Source organism: Silene latifolia, chromosome Y (genome assembly GCF_048544455.1).
Source record: "Silene latifolia isolate original U9 population chromosome Y, ASM4854445v1, whole genome shotgun sequence".
Classification (NCBI taxonomy): Eukaryota; Viridiplantae; Streptophyta; class Magnoliopsida; order Caryophyllales; family Caryophyllaceae; genus Silene; species Silene latifolia.
This window is the reverse complement of record NC_133538.1, coordinates 134,152,600-134,166,203: the sequence shown is the minus strand read 5'-3', so window position 1 is coordinate 134,166,203 and position 13,604 is coordinate 134,152,600. Positions and strand designations below refer to the sequence as shown.

At 36.5% G+C, this 13,604-nt stretch overlaps 1 non-coding gene across 1 annotated transcript; it reads right to left on the bottom strand.

The window, feature by feature from the left end:
* Window positions 1-6,611: 6,611 nt before the first annotated feature.
* Window positions 6,612-6,718, bottom strand: LOC141634692 (small nucleolar RNA R71). The gene has a single exon (XR_012539417.1). It is a non-coding gene; the product is annotated as a small nucleolar RNA R71 (small nucleolar RNA).
* Window positions 6,719-13,604: the final 6,886 nt, after the last annotated feature.

Below are 13,604 nucleotides of genomic sequence, written 5' to 3'. Positions count from 1 at the left end.
GTATCAAACCAGATTTCAATTCAAAGGTAACTCCATCATCTAATGCTGGAAAAGTGATGCATAATGGTTGAAGATTAAAATTTGGAGCTGTGAGCTCTCTTAATGTCTGGGTCTCTCTAGCCATATTCAAAGACTTTTTGGATTCTTCAGAAACTTCAGAATTATCGGAATTGGAATGCAGATCATCAAACTCGCTGCCTTCAGGAATAGCCACTACTGCACGTCGTTTGTTCTTCCGTAACCTGAAAAGAGTATGCTCAATCGCTGGATCGAAAGGCTCGAGGTCCAGGTTAGAAATACGAGTGTTATGCATAAACCTACACTAAAACACAAAAATAACTAATGCCAACTCCCCGACAATGGCGCCAAAATTTGACAGGCTAAAGTCGTATACCTCAAATTAACAATTTATATCACTTAATCCAAATACTAAACAGTAGTAAAGCAGAAATAAGGGTCGAACCCAAGGGAATCAGATTAATAATTGATGAAAATTATAATGTAGGAAAAGCCAATCTCTAATGTAATTAAAGATCGTAGTAACATAGGGGGGGGGATTTGAGTTGATTTTCTAATAAACTAGAATTATTAGCTAACGCAAATTGAGTAATAAAACTAATGACTTTAGGTGTATCAAATGATTTAAAAGGGTCTTAGAGCCAAGCATATATCCACAATCGATAACAATTGATCAATGTAAGACGGTTTCAATTACTAATCTCGATTACTCTATCGTGAATGACAAATTCCAATTCTCCTTACGAATAGTTAATTAAAAGGAATCCCGTTCTTAATCAACCCTAACTGTTAAACAACCTTAACAATCCAGTTCAAGATTTAATTCAACAGCAGCAATATATAAAATAGAGAACTCAATAGAGAATAAATAATGCATACAATCCAGTTGCACTTTAGATATATATGTGAATCGCTTCTAAAAACTAATATCAACGTATCCCGTTCAATATTAATTCCTAGCTGTTACTAGCGTAGAGTTAATCAATAAATCCTATTCAATTAACAAAACTAATAATAGAATCAAGAAATCAATTACTAGTTCTACACCTAGCAATAATCAATCAACATTCATATAAATAATAACTAAGCAATTCACAGTAATCATGAAGAGGAACTAAAACATTCAAACTCACAATCGGTTTAAGAGTGCTTCAATTGCTTGAATCCAAGAATAAAGATTAGTTACACATTGTCTGCCAATAACAATAATAGAGTTTTTGTCTGTCAAAGTTGTGTCAAAATCTTCTCAAGCTCTCATAATAAGTTATATAGTAATAAGGTCTAAAACTAGATTGGAAATAAAGTTTTAAATATTAAAAGTAAAAATCGGAACAAACCGACAGAAGTAAAGAAACAAAACAGTCCCGTGTAGCTCGCGCCTAAGTCGCGCTTCGGTCGAGCCTCAGTCGCGCCTCGGTCGCGTGCAGGTCGAATGCAGCTGCTGCCGCGTCTTAGTCACTTGTCCCATGCGCGCACGATTAGTGCACCTTAAGCGCACACGTCTCAGGTATCTTCATAGGTATTCGGGCCCATCTTTCCTCGGACTTGGACTCCGTTTTAAACTTGTAAAACCGGCCCAATAGCTAACCAAAGCTCACTAACAAATAACCTGCAATTAAGCTCCATAACACTACTTCATTCAAACCGTCAAAACCATACTAATTCGCTCCAAATAACTACGACTAAATGAGTCGTATCAAGTTCAATTGAATTTTAATTATTTGTTTCAAGATACTTTAAATCACTATTTTATAGTTAACTCGAATTTTAATCGGCCCATTAATCATCTAAATTTTTTAACTTCAGAACTCCTAATTTTAGCATAAGAACTTTCAAGTTTTAATTTTGTTTTTTTTTGTGTTACCGTTTAAGAATATTGACTTATTTGTATCATCTAAAGTTTTACATATTGACTACCAATTTTAGTTTGAAAACCGAATATTTTAAAATTAGAAATCCATGGCTTTGAGATGAATATTTGTGTGGAGGAGTTACCCGAAAAGCATAGTCGGCGTCTAACGATCATATATTATATTAAAGCAACAACCATCAACCTAACAGTCTGCCACGTGTCATACTCATAAAACATTGCCACGTGTCATCTTGTCATATAATCATAAAAAGTTTTTTAAAAACACCCGGTAATTTTGTCAGTTTAGCTAATAATTTATTAGCTAATTATTAGCTAACTAGTTTAGATCCCGTGCAAATACACGGTATTTTAGATTATAATATATAGAAAAATGAGCATTATTAATTTTACACTTTAAATTTACTATTAAAGTCTACAGTATTGATGTGTTCTATTAATTATTAAGATATAAAGGGGAAAACACGAGGACAGTTTTACATACGAAAAATCAAAATATCATTACATTTACTAATTTTAATAAATATTGTGTATTTGGTGTTATATTTTAGGGAGATTTTCGTATTTTATAAAATCGCACTAATTAGTATTCGGCGATGTATTTTTCAAATAAGAGATCAAAAATATTTGTGATGGAGAGAATTCTTAGATATAATAATAAAAATATATTTATGATTAAAATGTGATAATAATAATATGAGTAAAATATATAGTAATCTTACAAACTGACATATATCATGGAATATAGCATATATAAAATATATGGTAGCCTAAAGTATTTAAGTGTAATATATTTCTCTACAAATATTGAGAAATAAGGACTATAAAGTAGGCCAACATTTGTATAGAATAAACAAAAGTTGTAGCCCAATATTTGAGAATAACGTAACCTATTTACTATTAAGGCCCAGTTTGTAGTTGAGGGTGATTTGAGCGGGAAAATTCCTAATTTCACCTATTCATTTAGTAAATAGAGGATTATATGATGATTAATTAATTATTCTTATGTATATTTACCTAAATTAAGTAGGAAACATTCTTAGCGGAATATTCTACGGAATAATTTTACTAAATATTAATTCTTCATAAATTGTTATATAGTGATATAATTTTAGTACGGAAATATTCTACTAGAATATTCTACTGAATAGGAAATATTCCATATGCAACAACCGAATAATATAGTGTTATCATATATTATATTAAAGTTGAAGTCATCAGCCCATTTGATCGCCACGTGTCAACACCTACTCCTACGCCACGCGTCATTTGCTGAAATCCTAAGAATAAAAAAAATGATACATGCAATCACGTACAAAATCCCAAGATAATTAAATAACTTTCCTAATACATATTAGAAAATCACAATTACAATAATTTCAAACGTGCGTTGAATATTCTAATCAGAGTAACAAACACAATTCGGGATATTATCATTTTATACACCTTGATATCCGGTATATATTTAATTACCCAGGATCTTATCATTTTATAAAAATATATACGACGTAATTGTTATCCATTTATACAAACTAACTAATAAAGTCGCCAATTAGCCATATAATACAGAATATCAAACTTTAATAACGGCAATAATTTTGGTTTAAACCTTATATCAACTCCTTCAAATTCGGGATCTTATCATTTTATACAAACATATAATATTCGGTCAAATAGAATATTATTAGAATAATTTATTAAAATTATCTCCAAAGATATCGCCCAAATCAACTTAAAATTAGGAATAGTCTTTCAATTACTTTTATACTTTTATTTTGTATTTCACCAAAATTTACGTATAATAAATGATAAATATTTATATTTATATTCTAATAATATTCTGTTTGACCGAAATTCTCTTCAAAAATCTCACCCAAAATAGGATTATGATAGCTATAATATAAATTGGCACAACATAATATATTCAATATACAACTCCAACTCCAATTAAAAGATCTATTCCAAAATCAATTAACTTAATACGAAATTTACGTTATGGCACAACATAATATAATTATTTGTAATTTACTATATCATTCAATTGAGTTAACAATATTAAAGGCAATCCCCTATTTACTAAAAGAATAGGCAAATCTAGGAATTTTCCCGCTCAAATTACTTCAGCTATAAAATGGGCTTTGACATGTTTGGTAGTTATTCTCATGTATTGTGCTTAACATTTTTGCTCATTCTATAAGTCATCATACAAATGTTGGCCTATGATGTGACCATTATTTGAGCATATTTAGTCCCCGAATTAGCCTTGCTCCCATGCTTTTTAGTGCATATTTAGGTCATTTATTGTCTTTCGTCCTTTGTTTTGCATATTCTTTGAGGTTTGGTCCCCTTGGTAGGAAAGGAGTGCAAACCTTGCATTTTTGTGACAAAATAGAGCTAAATTGATTGAATTCAATGACCAGGCATCAAAGAGAAGACAAGACTAGAACGCCTTTGTACATATTATAGTAGTTGGGCAATGATGAGAAAAGATCCTTGCATCTCCGACAAAATCCCCGAGGATTGTAGGAAGAAGAAGGAAGAAAAGAAGAAAGGAAGAAGCTGACTCAGAATCCGAGCGGATTGTCCTCGGGACGCCCGTCCAAGACCAGGAATCCGAGCGTCTTTGCCAGAGGGACGCTCGTCCAAAAACGCCACAATCCGCCCGTCCAGCCAATGAATCCGCTCGCCCAACAAGGCCACAATCCGCTCGTCCCGTGCCTTGGACGCTCGGATTGTGTTACAGCAACTTTCCATTTTCTTCTTGTTCTATGACGGATGCGCATATCTCGGAAAGAACGTCAAAAAGGAGACTAGCATATTTTTCTGAGAGGAGCGATTCCTCAAGGACTTAATCGTCATTTAAGCCCTTAGTAAACCCTAATTTGTGTACCTAATCCCCACTAGAAATACCCCATTAGTCTAATTAGATAAAATGTTCTTCTTATCAATCTTTAGTGTAGTTTATATCAATCTAATCTCTTCTTAATCTTGTAATCAACTTTTAATCAAGTCTTAATACAAATCTCATTTCCTTAATCTCTCTTTTGTTCATCTTTTATTTTGGGTAATTGAAGATTATTTGGGTTATTATTTGGAGATTGACAACCTTCCAATCAATCATCAAGTACTTCTATTATTATTTGTTTTATTATTGGAATCATTAGTAGGTATAATTCTCTTAATCCCTTTTTAATTATTGTTAATCATCTTCATTTATTCATCATGTTTTACTTTGTTGGTATGATTGACAACCTTGCTAGCATGTTCAACATGATAATGAGTGAGTAGTTTCTTTAACTAGGGTTAATGGGTAATTAGGGGAAACCAACATGGGGGATGATTCATGCTTAATTTAATATGTTTTCATATTTTATTTGCTTGCTTATTGTGATCTCAACTTATGCACATGTTATGTTTGAGGAAATGCGAGCCTATTAATCCTTGCATTTTTTACCCATCACTTATCTTTTCAATGAGACTTATAAGACATAAACCAACTCGAGTCTCATTAGACCATGCATATAGTTGAGTAGGGAAGATTAAGTTGACTTGTAGGTATTGTACAATCTAATCGATTCGGCTTCGGGACCCAAACTTTCCTAGGATTGTAAGATATAAACCAACTCGATCCATCACAACAATAATTGCTTGCTTATAATTTGAGAATATGTTTGTATGATCAATTCCCATGAATCCCCTATGACCCCATGACACCCTAGTGCCTTTTATCAATTGTTTACACCCCTTTTTAATCATCTTTCTTGTTTACTTTCATTGTTATTTAGTTTAGTGATCTTCTATTCCAACCCCAAATTGTGACACCCCTCGACACCGCTACTTACAATTGAAAATCTCACTTCAATACCCGTCCCTTGGGATCCGACCTTTACTTGCCTCTTTACTAATAGTAGAGTTGTTTGTGAAGTTATAAATATTGTTTTGGTCTAGGTGCTACTAACGGCAAGTACCGAAAACTAAACCTCCAAGTTAGTCCGACCAAAAATGGCGCCGTTGCCGGAGACGGTGTTAACTTGATTTAGATTTTCTTAGATTGTTATTAGTTGTGTCTTCTTTTGCCTTGGGGAAGTAAAATTCCTCAAGGTTTTTTCTAATTATTTTCGAGTTGTTTGATATTTTGCATGTCTAGAAGATCACAAGGTAACTTGTTACCCTTTGATCACGAAATTGAAAGGACTTTGACAAACAATATAAGACTTGCTAGAGGAAATTTGAGAGGTATTGGTGAGGTTGTAGATATTCAACCAAACACTATTGAGTTCGTCAACCCTTTTGCAAGAGAAGGTGAGGAGAACCCAACACAAAATCCAACATAAAATCAACCCACAATGCCTAAATTTTCATCACATTCCGTACCAACCGAGGAGAACCTACCCAATGGTACTCCCACACCACAACACTTAACCGGAAATTTCATTGCCAAATCCGCATTTATCCAATTAGTCGAAAGAAGCCAATTTGGGGGGATGCCTAGTGAAGACCCTCACTCTCACATGGAGACTTTTTGTGACTATTGTGATGCGATTTCTCAAACCGGTGTAACTCAAGACCAAATTCGATGGGTCTTATTTCCTTTTTCTCTAATTGGCACCGCAAAACAATTCAATGGTTGAAAGGCCTTGATAAGACTACTCTCGGAATTGACTCTTGGAAGAAATTGGCTCTAGCTTTCTACAAAAAGTTCTACCCACCGGAAAAGACTAACATGCTAAGAGCTCAAATTACGGGCTTTAAGCAAAGAGATGAAGAATCTTTGTATGAAGCTTGGGGGCGGTTCAAAGGAATTTGTCACTCATGTCCTCATCATGGACTTAGCGAGTGGTTCTTGGTACAACAATTTTGGAATGGTCTTTATGAAGACTCAAGAAACATTCTCAACATGGGATCAAATGGTATGTTCACCGAAGTTGACGATAATCAAACTTGGAACAAGATTGAGGAAATGGCGGTCCATAACTCACAATATAGTAGACCTCGCAAGGCTACTAGAGGAGGAAAGCATGAAGTGAACTCTATTACTCAATTGGGTGCTCAACTTAGTGCTCACATTGATACCATCAATTTGAAGTTCGAAAAAGCTATGGCTAGACTTGAAGAAGCCTCAAAATCACCAAAGCATCATGTTAATGCCATGACGGCATCTTCGTCAATCCCAAGCGGGATATGTGAGAATTGTGGAACTTTGGGACATGACCAAAGTGAATGTAGGGGAAAAAATGAACAAGTGAATGCTTTTCAACCATACAAGAGTGGTACCCCTTATTCCAATTATTACAATGAAAACACCAAATTCCACCCAAATCTCTCATACAAAAGCCAAAATGTTCAAAACCCTCAACCAGCATACACCCCACCTCCCATGAGAAACCAAAATCAAAGACCCTTTTACAACCAAAACAAAGGTTACCAAAATCAACTCCCTACAATCAACAAAATGACCAAGGTTTTGATGTCCAAAAAGCGGTCCTCCAAATGCAAAAGAATCAACAAGAGTTTTTTACTCAAATGCAAAAGGATAATCAAGCAAAGGAAATCACCATCAATAACATCCTAGCCCACACCAAAATGTTGGAAACCCAATTGACTCAACTAGCATCTTCAAGCTCACAAAGACAAAAGGGGCAATTACCACCTCAAATTAATCCCCTGAGACATGAAACGGTTAGTGCCATTCACTTGAGGAGTGGTACGAGGTATGAAGCACCGAAGAAGCAAGTTGAGGATGAAGTTGTGGAAGCTAGTGACAAAGAAGAAGTTGTGCAAAACTCCAAGGATGGAGAACCAACAAAAGAAGAAGTTTCAAAAAGAAATGAAGACAAGGCCAAGGAGAAAGAACCCATTGTGATTAGACTTCCTTTTCCAAGTCGTCAAGCTAAGCCCAAATTTGATGACGAACTTGGAAAATTTATGGAAATTGTGAAGAATTTGGAAGTCTCGGTTCCTTTTATGGAATTAATCAATAACCTGCCGGCCTATGCAAAGTACATGAAGGACATCCTTACGAAAAAGAAGTCAATCCGGAAGCTTGAACTATCGCCTTGACTAAGGTGAGTAGTGCAATCCTTCAAGGAAGTTTACCTCCGAAACTTAAAGATCCGGGAAGCTTCTCAATACCGTGTACCATTGGCGACACCACAATTAACAAGGCCTTATGTGATCTAGGGGCTAATGTGAGTGTTATGCCGTATTCGGTGAGTAAAAGGTTAGGGATGGGAGAGCTTAAATGTACCAACATCACACTCCAAATGGCCGATAGATCGACAAAGACACCATTAGGGATAGGGGAAGATGTTCCCGTAAGAGTTGGGAAATTTTTCATCCCGGTGGACTTTGTCATTGTTGACATGGAAGAAGACTCCAATATTCCAATCATTCTAGGTAGACCTTTCTTGCACACCGCGGGTGCGGTGATAGACGTGAAGCATGGAGAGCTCACTCTAGAGGTGGGAGATGAGAGCATAACTTTCAATCTTGACAAGACCATGAGAGCTCCCCGTTTGCATGAACCATGTTTAATGGTTGATCATTATAGCCGGAAGGATGATAGGAAGAAGTCGGAATTCCAATGGAAAAAGAATGTTGGTGATGCTCCATCAAAAGAGCAAGAGAATAGCAACAAAGAGAGCTTGCAAAGCTCACCCATGACAAGTGAAGAGGATGGCCTCATTGGCCAAATCAAGAAAGGAGGAGAGTTGTCTCTATCAACTCAAGAGATTTTTAATGATCAATTAGACGAAGTTTGCGGTCTTTGGGACGATGAGTTTGAAGGGATTTTCAATCCCTATATTGGTAATGCTATCGATCAAGACCAACATGAAGGACAACAAGTGGAAAGATCTATTGAGGATCTTTATCATGATAATGAACAAGCTTTTGACTACTTCTTCAAGGTGTTAAGTAACATCAACAATACCTTGGCCATGCTCCTATGACATCTCACTAAGGATGAGAGTTTGGTGGAGTCCTCTCCAAACCACCATTTGTAAATATTTCTAACTCCCTAACTTGCATTTTAATTCTTACATTGTATTTTTGTCATTTTTGGATTTTTATGCCTTGATCAAGATATTCATCATTTTTTAGAGAAGTGAGGGAGGGACTAATGATTTTATTGATGTATAGTGCTTTAACTTAGTGTGGGGATAGCAATTGCCTAGGCTATTAATGCCTTTGTAGTGCCCCTACAATGAAGAACACGGGATTTAAAGAATGAAAATGACACGGGTTATGCAAGTGCACGGATGGACCTGAATCCTGGTAGACCAGGAGAAATCCGAGCGGCTTAAAGGGTAATCCGCTCGTTTTATAGGAATCCGAGCGTCTGAGGAGGAATCCGTCCGTCTAAATGAGCTGCAAAAATAAAAAATCTGGTCTGTAAGAGAATCCGAGCGTCCCAGCTGAGAAGACGCTCGTCTGAAATTGGCCGCTCGTCTTTGTAGAAAGACACTCGTCTTTCTGCCAGTGCACATTAAGCAAAGTTCATGTAAAAGAATCCGCTCATCTTTAAGGAAAGCCGCTCGTCCTACATTGCAGAATCCGCTCGTCTTCTCTGAAAGACGCTAGTTTTAAGGCGAGTTTTCCTGAAGCCCATTTGAGCAAAATCCGAGCGTCCCGACGGGAATCCGCTCGTCTTTTCCCTGCTGTTTTGAATTTTCGGGTGTTTTAAAACCCATTCCCACATTCATTTCATTCATTCAAACACTACCCATAAACCCCAAAACCCTCATCCTCTCCATCACCAAAAACAAGATTTCCTCAACCAAATTCCACAAAAACAAATCAAAACTTCCTCACAACAAGAATTAATCACTCCTTTTGCAGCAATAATTGATTCAAGCACCAAAATCTTCAACCTTTGAGTCGATTTTTGAAATAAAAAGCAAAATCCTTTCATCTTAAATCGATTTGGGTATAATTAGAAATTGAAAATTTTCAATCTTTTCTTGGTGTAATCAACAATTGCAAGAACAAAAGGAGCAACAAAGGCACTCAAAGCAAAGACACTTTCAAAAAGGCAACAAAACCTTCAAGCAAGGATAGCTTCAATGGCTATGGTGGTTTCTAATACAAACTTGGAAGTTCAACAAAAACAAGGTCCTCCCTTGGAAGCAACAACATCAACAACTCCGGAAATAGCTCAATTATCCAACTATTCGGAGGTAATTTTCATTTCCAACTCCCATAGGGATACATTTGCCAAGTATGCTAAAAAAGCCATTTTGCCCACCAAATTAATTTGTGAAGATGCCTTGAACAAATTGGGTGTCCTTGAACAAACAAAAGCCTTCTTTGAACCCATGGGGTTGGGTAAATTGTTTACCATAAGGGAATTGACATACCCCTCCCTTACCTTGGAATTCATAAGTTCATTGAAAGTGACTAAGGTAGAGACTAGAGAATACATCGAGTTCCGCCTTGCAAATGTGAATAGTCACATCACCTTTGATGTTTTAAGTAAGATATTAGGCCTTAGTGATACACCATATTATCACAAGATGCCCGAAAAGTATGACCCCGCTCCTCTTTGGGAGGCAATTTACGGGAAGAAATTTGTGAGCTTTCATGCTTGTCGCGCTCTATTAGTCCACCATCCGGGCATTAGAGTGTGGCACAAGGTCATCGGGAATACTATAATAGCAAGAAAAGGCACTAATCACTTTACCAAGCTCGATTGTGTTCTACTTGAGTCGGCCTTGAATGTAGGAAGGGAATTCACTAAGCCCTACAATGCTCTAAGGCTTTTGATGGAAAGATGGCTTAATGTCGATTGTGGTAAGGAAGGCACGCTCATATTGTAAATGGAGGTCTAGTTACTCTCTTGGCCAAGCACTTTGATCCAAATTTCAACAAAGATAACACCTATGTGGCGATCAAAGGGGGTCATCTCATTGATATGGACGCCATGATTAACAAGTATAAGTGGGTCAATCATAATTCTCCTGACACCAACTATGGGTGGCTAACCAATGATGCTAGATCCTTCACTTTGCCTTCCAAAATTTGTCGATTGAGTGCTCACCGAACAAACTACCTTCTTCCACTCTCCAAGGACGCCGAGTACATCATCCGTCAACAAAGGGGCTAGATTGAAGAGCCTTCCTCCTCCATTGTCACACCACCCTACCCATTCAAATATCAAGAGTTCAAACCCAAAGATGTTAAAGTGGGAAATAATTACATGACTCTACTCATGAGAGAAATGCACAAACAAGCTTATAATGATCGAGTAGATGCATACTTGGCCCAATATCCACCCCTCCTTCATTAAGCTAGACAAGTACTACTTGATCCATCATGTCCTTTGCCTAGTTGGGCAGATAGGGAAGTTTTCTTTCCAAGCACATCTAGTGGTGAAAGACCGGGTGAAGATAATGTCGATGATGAGGTTGTTGATGATGAGGGTCTTGATGAAGAGGTAAATGAAGAAGAAGAGGCTAATGAAGATGATGAAGAAAGTGAGCAAGATCAAGGAAGTGAAGATGAGAGTGGAGATGATTCCATTTCCATGGAGGAAAATGATGACAATGACGATATGATGGAGGATTAGCAAGCTTTGGAGGCTCCTACACTCTTGAGGTTTGTCTACTTCTTTTTGTTTTCTTTATTTTATCTTGATCATAGTTTTGAGAGTCCTAGCAACACGGAGGACTAACACCTTGGCTCCATTAAGGTGTTCTTTTTATTGTTCCCACTTGAAAAATCTAAAATGACAATATATAGTTTCATGCATTGCATTTCGTGTGCATGAACTACCCCGAAATTTATAACATTAGAAATAATGTCTATCTCGGTATGGGGAAGTACATGCATACGCAACGGGAGGTAATCTAAATTACACTCTCCATCATAACAAAAACCAATGCATCATGTAGTGTAGCTTAGTATAGCTTGCATTTAGTTTAGAAATCATGTATCATACTTGCATAATTTCCTATCATATTGGCCATTGAGGACAATGCCCATATTAGTGTGGGGATGGGAAATTCTAACTTGAATTTTATTCAAAAATCCAAAAAAATCCAAAATTTCGAAAAAATCAAAAAAATTGAAAAATTGAAAATTCAAAAACATGTTCATTTTCTTTGTAGTGTAGTCTTGTATATATTTTGTATATATTATGTTTGTCTATCTTTGTTCACATTGATCGACTACGCCACATCCGAGACATGAGGATATTGAAGACCGCATGGTATGATCTTTCCAATCTCCTTTTTCCTCTTTATGTTAATGACTATGTGGCTTTATTTTTATTGATGCGGTATAAACAATGTGAATTTAGGACTTGCATTTAGATTATTTGGCATATTAGTTGGTAGAATTATATGCATTAGGTTGTATATATGATAGTTCCATCATGGCATGTAGTTGTATGTTAGAAAAACTTTGTGAAACCATCTACTTAGGAAGCTTGGCAAGTGTATATAGGCCCTAGTAGATGCTTTTTCTTCTTAAGACTTTGCTTGTTAGAATACTTGTAAAACACCCTAGGATGTGTCATGCTAGTATCCTTTGACCCATGGATTAAGGCCTAGTCAAGAGTACCTTGTGGTGTGATAACTCCTTGGCTACCGTGTATTCCAAGGTGACCCTTGAAACCATGCAACCATCATTCATCCATATTCTACCATACATTTTTGTCGTCAAAGGGAATGGGCACAAAAAGAAATTGATTTGAGTTCAAGAAATGAATTGTAAAGTGAAAGAAAGTTTGCAAAATGCATTAAAAAGAAAAGAGGAGTAACAAAAATGAAAACTCCTATGCTTCAAATATAAGGCACCCTCACTACATATGGGGTGACTTTGAAAATGTTCAAAATAAAAATGCAAAAAGTTGAAAAGTTGTCAAGTATTGAAATGCCAAAAATCAAAAGAAATGGCAAAAAGAAAATGTTCTCAAAAGTCAAATGCCACAAGAAATTGGGGGGAAAAACAAACAACAAAAGGAAACTCCCACATGAAACTCAAATACTATTGATCCCTTTATCCATCGTATCCATTTTTGTGCATGGTAGAGAGGGGACGACCCTTCTTCTTGTCTAGGAAAGAAGGGGAATTCCGGCGATCCTCCAGTGTTTCTAACACCATGCATAGGGAGTCTACTATTGACAAAAGTATTTAACGATTGAGGACAAAGGTACCCTAGCTTGACACAATTTGGAGGTGATTTATTGGTATCCTTCTAGGCTTAGTAGTTTGAAGAAATTGCATCTATGAAGGAGTGTGTACCCTTGAATTGCTTCCCTTGTAGATAATTTCCGCCACTTAGATGAGGAAAGTGGCTATTCTTTTGTAGATGCATCCATTACTTAATTTTATGTGCTTTAATGCTTGGATGTGTCGCCATTTTGGCAAGACCCACCTTGCCTTGCAAGAAGGCATCCTACCTCATGGTTGTCTTGTTGTGAGTTCAAGGGGCGGAGTGAGACCCGCTAATTGTCTTATATCGGCTATGCTATTAGGTTAGTTTAAATAACGGTCCTAGTCTTTGTCACCTCTTTACTCGGGACGAACAAAGGTTCGGTTTGGGGATATTTGATGTAACCATTATTTGAGCATATTTAGTCCCCGAATTAGCCTTGTTCCCATGCTTTTTAGTGCATATTTAGGTCATTTATTGTCTTTAGTTCTTTGTTTTGCATATTCTTTGAGGTTTTGTCCCCTTGGTAGGAAAGGAGTGCAAACCTTGCATTTTCGTGGC